We start from the raw sequence: 7,677 nt of genomic DNA, 5'->3' as shown, positions 1-7,677 counted from the left end.
CTGGTGCTCCATATCAAAACACACACACACACACACACACACACACACACACACACACACCACTACAGATGAATGGTGTGGTATAGCAATGTGAACACTGGACTCCGGTGTTTGTTAATCCTCTGTGACCCGGGGGCAGAAGTGATAAAATAGTATTTGGAGAAAGCCCAAGGGAAAAGTTCATCAGTGGCCTGACTATTCAGGGCACCGGGAGGGAAGACGAGGTTATGTAGGCTACTGAGTCCTGGCATCGCTCCAGGGACTTGGCCTGACTCGGGACAAAAGAGAATGAAGAAAAGACAAAGATAAACACACAGAAACACAGATGCAGCTGGATTCAGGTGCACTGGGCCCTCTGATGGAGATGGCACAGCACCCTGCAAACACAGAGTGCTTATCTTATAGAGGTGAGCAGAGAGGAGAGGCTTTCCTGAAGCTGAACACGGAGGAGGGGTTATCACATAGAGATAAAGATGGAGGCAGGGCTACCGTACATAGCTGAGTAAGAAGGCAGGTTACCGCCTACAGATAAATGAGGAGCAGGGTTAATTTATACAGCTGGATCAAAGGCACAGGTCTAGCTAATCTCAGGAGGAGCAATCTCTGTAGGGGGAACAGTCAGCAGGCTGTTAATATCTGGAGGGAGAAAGTGGACGTTTTCTGCACACACTGTCAATACTCCACATTTGGACCCTGAGAAAGGATTTGCTATCTCCTGAATCTGAGCCAAGGAGGAAAGGCTTCTCCAGTTCCCTCTAGTTGCAAGTCAACAACACATTAAATCAGGACCTCACACATTCAGGGCTTCCTCCACTTCCAGCAGGGGCTCCTGCTTAATTCTTTGTGCTGCGAGTTTGCTGATATTTAATCTCTTTGACCCACATAAAAGCCAGCTTCTCTTAGTCCAACCTATGTTAACTCTGTATGGTTAAATCAAACTGGAGGGGAGGGTGGCTGAGTCTGTCTGAAGAAAAAGCAAGTCTTCAGAAATCACGTCTTCTGAGATTCTTTTTGAAGAGGCAATTTACCTCTGAAAAGTCTTTGTTTTTCAGTGTCTAAAGCACACCACACACTTCTAAATCAATTAATCTATTTCTCTGTCTATCTATCTATCTATCTATCTATCTATCTATCTATCTATCTATGTATCTGTCTGTCTATTTGTCTATCTATCTATATCTGTCTATCTGTCTGTCTATTTGTCTATCTGTCTGTCTATCTATTTGTCTATCTATCTATCTATCTATCTATGTATCTGTCTGTCTGTCTATTTGTCTATCTATCTATATCTATCTATCTGTCTATCTGTCTATTTGTCTATCTGTTTGTCTATCTATCTATCTATCTATCTATGTATGTATCTGTCTGTCTGTCTATTTGTCTATCTATCTATATCTATCTATCTATCTGTCTGTCTATTTGTCTATCTGTCTGTCTATCTATCTATTTGTCTATCTATCTGTCTATCTATCTATTTATGTATGTATGTATGTATGTATGTATGTATGTGTCTGTCTGTCTGTCTATTTGTCTATCTATCTATCTGTCTGTCTGTCTGTCTATCTATTTGTCTGTCTGTCTATCTATCTATCTATCTATCTATCTATCTATCTATCTATGTATGTATCTGTCTGTCTGTCTATTTGTCTATCTATCTATATCTATCTATCTGTCTATCTGTCTATTTGTCTATCTGTCTGTCTATCTATCTATTTGTCTATCTATCTGTCTGTCTATCTATCTATTTATGTATGTATGTATGTATGTATGTGTCTGTCTGTCTGTCTATTTGTCTATCTATCTGTCTGTCTGTCTATCTATTTGTCTGTCTATCTATCTATCTATCTATCTATCTATCTATCTATCTATCTATCTATCATCTGCCCCGGGCTACTCAGCCATTGGCACACATTCACGGGATTATAAAAAGAGAAGTAGGGCTGGGGAGGTGGTTCACTGGATAAAAGCATTTGCAAGTGCAATCCTGACAACCTGAGCTTAAAGCACAGAACTCTCAGGAAAAGCTGGATGCAACGGGCACATCTGTAAGCTCAGAACTCCGGAAGAGAGACATGGAAACAAGAAAATCATCCCAAGCTCAAGGGCCAGCTAAGGTGGAATGTACTTCAAAATGCAGAGACCTTTGCAGTGTAAAAGGGGAAGAGCTCATTCCTAGACCTTGTCCTCTGACCGAGGCCTAGCCCTGCCTTGAGTGACAGGGAAGTGTACTCAGTTATTAAGGGTAGGGGAGGTGCAGACTGGGAGGCTGATGATATCACCTAGAGGCCACCACTCTCCTCTGCTTTCTAGTGTATGGCTCCAGTCTAAGGCTGTTTTGTTTTGTTTTGTAAAATGGAAACACTGGGCTTCATGCATCCTCGTTGGATTCCGCAGAAGATGGAGAATGTGACTTCTCTGGAATCTGTCGTGGTGTGAAAGCATACCCCAGGGCTTACAGCAAACCTCTCATTTTACTGGACAGAGCTATGTGGGTGCTGTTCTGCCCGCCACAGGGCACCGCTGTTCGGGAGCGGAAACTGGCAAGTTTGACTGCGCTTATCCCACGATGGCTATCGGGAAGCGATGAAGCCCCGAGATGCTGCTCCGGGAATGAGAAAGCCCAGTCTGAGATGTGGGAAAGCCAGAGCTGGTTTGGGGGTCCCCAGTCCTGGGACGAGGCCTGGACTGACTCTTGTACATCCATAAGCCGCCTTGAGTCACAGAAGAGCCAAGAACAAATAGCTTGGTGGCATTTGTGGCTGGGAACGCAGAGAAGCCTTCTACGGGAGAATTAAATTGCGGCTCTGCAGGTAAATGCTTTCTCCATGGTTCTCCGTGGCTCTCCACGGCGGATCTTGATGAAAGAACCAGTCCATGGTTCTAAACTGTTTATTGACTGTTCATGGCAGAAAATGGATGAATACCTAACTGTACCCACTTCTCAGGGTGGACCTGAGATTAAATAACCTTTGCAAGGAGGGATGACTGGGAAGGGAAGCTTATTGGCTAAGCCCTCAGGGCCTCTAAGTACCTCATTAGCATAGAGAACTCTGCTCTGTGCCTAGGTGACCACAGGTCACATCTCCTTATGTGGGGAGTGCGGCACTGTGTGTTCCAGGCCAGGAATCTGGCAGGGAGCAGGGACTCACCTAAGTCTCAGGTGTGTGCCCACCGAGTCTCAACCTGCTCTACCGTAACAAACTTCCTGGCATGGTTTTACCGTCCCACAGGGCTAGGTCACACAGCCACTCTTGAACAAGTCACTATCAAGAGAATGGAATCGTACTTAGCCCATCAGAGACATTCCTGGAGAAAATGGTCTGTTTTCCAAGTGCCTTTGGGTGAAAAGAGATGGCCAAGGCACTGAGTGTCTGTTATGTTGCCTCATACCTGCCTGTGCCCCCTTGACTAGGGCAAGCGAAATTCCCAGCTTCTTGTGTAGTTTATGGGCAGTGTTCTACAGATTCCTCCCCTTTGTACAGGAATGGTGGCATAGAGTACACTTGTCTTACATTGCTTCTAATAAGACATTATTGTTAAGCTCTTAATAAATGGTATGACCAGAAGCATGTGTTTTGTAAGTCAGACTAGGTTTATGATTTAATTATGCACCTTGTCTACTTGTCTTACGTGCCCCACTAGTTTTGTATTTTAGCTCCAGCAATTTTTTTATTGGGCTAAGGGGAACTGGGCAGGGTTTTGGTTTAGAATGGGATGAGGGCTTGAAAGTGGAGCAGCCATGGCTGGCCCTTGGCAGTGGCAGCAAAAGGAAAGAGAAGACCAAGACCAAGCCTTATAAACAACAGCAAAAACAATGGGTGTCACTATGTGCATTTTATAATATACTCATTTTATACATGTTTATTTTGTACATATACACACATATTTACAACATTGCTGGCTGTGTGTCCAAGGTGGGCCAGGTGTGGGGCACACATCTGTAATTCAGCACTTGGGAGACTGAAGCAGGAGTTTTGAGTTTGAAGGCAACCTACCTTACGTTGTGAGAGGCAGCCCTTCTGTCCCCAACATACTCTGCTAACGGCTTTTTATACAGTGTTTCTTTTTTTCTCTGGAGAAGTTAAGTCATTCTTCCTCCTGGACCCATGCTCCCAGAAATAAAACTCACACTCAAAATATATTTACAAATACCTTGGCCATGTAGCTAGGCTCTTCTCTGACAAGATCATAACATAAAATAACCCATTTATTCTAATCTACATTTTGCCATGTGGCTGGTTACCTGTGCTCAGGTACCATGCATCGGTCCCAGGCAAATCTCCTGTCTGGCAGTATCCCAGGATCTTTTCTGTCTACAGGAAGTCCCACCTACCATTTCCTTCCAAGTCACAGGCCATCAAATTTACTATTGGCAGGTGCCACATCCATAAAGATACAAGATATTTTCTCTACATTGCTCTGTAGCTGGCTGGCTCCCAAATAATGGACTATTATATTTATTTAACAAGCATTAAGGGCACAATAAGTGAGCAGTTATTATTCTATTTAAGTCTTCTATGCTAATCTGGTTACCTACCGTTTAAAATCCTGAAGATATTTGCATATCACTATTTATTTGCTCCAAGTGTTTTCTCCATGGTGTCTCCTGGACTCTCCCTGTGGCTAATCTCCACTGCATCTCTCTCTCTCTCTCTCTCTCTCTCTCTCTCTCTCTCTCTCTCTCTCTCGCCCCCCCCCTCTTGTCCTCTCCTTCTTCTTCCCCTCCTCTTTCCTTGCTTCCTCCCCCAGCTAGGAGGAAGTTCAGCCCTATTTTCTCCCTTATCAGTCATTGGCTAGTTTTATTGAGCAATCAGGAAATAACTGGGGAGCAATGGTTATACAACATTCAGACAGGAGATTCTTAGAATAAGAATTACGGGGCTGGGGATTTAGCTCAGTGGTAGAGCGCTTACCTAGGAAGCGCAAGGCCCTGGGTTCAGTCCCCAGCTCTGAAAAAAAGAACCAAAAAAAAAAAAAAAGAATTACAACCAGATATGGGGACACAGAAATCAGCATTTGAATAATAAAAGGATAATCTTTATACAGTGCATAGTAACATTATGCTTACATACTCCTAATGTTTCTTAGTGTTTTAGTGGCACATATGATTCTCTTGGAGTTGCTGAGTGAAATCCCAAAGGACTTCACTGATGGCCACTGGATGATGGATCTAACACAGCTGCCTTTGAGTCTTAGATTTTTGGAAATATTGCTCCCCTCTTCCCTGGGCTAGAGAGATGGCTCAGAGGTTAAGAGCACTGACTGCTCTTCCAGAGGTCCTTAGTTCAATTCCCAGCAACCACATGGTGGCTCACAACCATCTGTAATGGGATCCGATGCCCTCTTCTGGTGTGTCTGAAGACAGCCACAATGTACTCACAAGAAATGTAAACAAAGTTTGATGTCCTGTGTTTCTAAAGAAAGATGCTTCCTCAAGTTGTCTCTTAGTTCATAGGAAATTTTAGGCCAGCCTGGTGTATATGAAACTTTCCCCACCCCAAGCAAACACCAGTAAAGCAATTTTAAAAAGTTACCCTCGATTTCTTATTTTATATAATTTGTATACAATATTCCATACACATTTTTAAGACGAACGTGTTTGTGTCGGGTTCATTCAGCACATATTCACATTTGACTCAGCACATTCTCATCTCAGGGGGTCCTTAGGGGCTCTTTCCAAGTCAGTTTCTAACCCAAGACCCAGGATCATCACTGTTTACTTTCTGCAACTACAGATTATTTTTGTGGTTTTTACAATTCCATGTAAGCAGGATTCATACTCTATATTTTGACATTCATTTGCATTTTGCAGAAATAACCCATAGTGGGTTGCGTTGCCAAGGTGGCGCTGGGTAGGGCCACAGAACTTGTTTATCTGTTATCTTTTGAGGAACCCCAGCTGTTTCCACTGTTTGGTCATTATGAGTACTCAATGAACAAAGCATTCAATTTGATAGACTTCTTTCTTTGTAAAAACAGGCTTGCTTTCTCTTATATAATTACCTTTGAGCATAATTGTTGAATCATATGGAAATATATTTTTAACTTTATAAGAAGTTGCCAATCTGTGCTCCAGAGCCTGGCACACTTTATATTTCCACCAATAACACATCAGTGCTGCATTGCGTTCTCAGGAAGGACTGACATGGTCAGTATTTCTAATTTTACATTCCTACCAACGCTAATGATATTGACCTTCATTTCATGTGCATTTGACTGAATATGCATCATCTTTATGATGTGTATGGTCACATATTTTCCCATTAATTTTGTTTTTATAAGGGTTCAGGTATTGTTCCCCTGGGACTGTGTAGTTCTCCCATTGTCCTAGGGACATTTTTATTGCTGTGGCAAACACTCTGACCAAAATCATCTTAGGAGAGAAAAGATTTATTTGGGTTACAATTCAAGGTTTCAGTCCCTTATGAAGGGGAAGTCAAAGGCAGGATCTCAAACAACTGTCACATCATGAACACAACTAAGAGCACTGAGAAATGTGTGATTCATTTGCTTTCTCTTGTCTTATACAGTTCAGGACCTCCTGCCTAGGGAATGGTGCTGCCCACAATGGGCTGATGTAATCATTTACATCAATTAATAATCAAGACAAATCCTCCACAGACATGCCCACAGGTCAACCTGTCTAGATAGTCTTTCCTCATTCAGCTTTCAGTGAATACAGCCTGTAGCATGTAGATTTCAAGAAAACCATGACTGTTGTTGCTATCGTTTTGAGTAGGACTTTACCACGTAGGTTGGTTTTGAACTCACAATAAGGCCCCCTTACTCAACCTGAGTGCTGGGACTACAGGTATACATCAGGCCCTCTTCCCTCCTATTTCATGTAGCTATGCTGGCCTTGAACTCCTGATAATTCTGTCTCTATCTCCCAAGTGCTGAGATTTCAGAGTATAGTAATAAGATATGTGGCGCAATCTGTCAAAATTCCTCACACCAACCAGCTAATATCTGCTACTGCTGATTCAGGTAAGACTAATGGAATGGACAGAGGAGACTTGAAATGTTGATGCCCACAAGAACCTAACATTGGGAGGCAGGGTAGAATTAATGGGGAAAAAAAGAATTTGGAAAAATGAACACAATCTGGACATAATCCACAGGTATTGATAGATGAAGGACGTTATGAATGAACTAATAGCAGAATTTTTACACCACTCAATCAGAGGAACAGACCGTCAACAAGAAAGATAAGATTACGGAGTGCCCCGTGCATCAGAGCTCACCAGCTGGTGAGACTGATGTGAGTGGAATAGTGGATTTATGGTAATGAATACGAGACCGAGGTAAGACTGTAGCGATTGCTGTCAAAATGTACCCATACATATGACTCTCTTCATTTAGGAGCAACATTTAGCATTCACGGAGGCTGTGTGAAGTTTCTAGGCCCATAAAAACAACAAGAATCGTATGATTACTGGTCCCAGTAAGAAAGGAATTATCTAGCAGTGATGTCAGAGCTCAGGGTCACTGACCCAGCTCCAGGGCTGGCTGCCAAGGACAGTGACTGTCATCAAACCCCAGGGTGTTCGCTGCTGCATCATGGGGCAATTCTTTTTGAGAGTAGATTTTTAAAGCAGAGGCACTAAAGAGTAGTACAGACCCACTAAAAAGACACTTCCTTATAGGGTTAGAAAATCCTCATCTTTAAAAAGACTG

The sequence above is a fragment of the Rattus norvegicus genome, chromosome 14, assembly GCF_036323735.1.
Source record: "Rattus norvegicus strain BN/NHsdMcwi chromosome 14, GRCr8, whole genome shotgun sequence".
In the NCBI taxonomy this organism is placed as follows: domain Eukaryota; kingdom Metazoa; phylum Chordata; class Mammalia; order Rodentia; family Muridae; genus Rattus; species Rattus norvegicus.
This window is presented reverse-complemented; position numbering follows the sequence as displayed.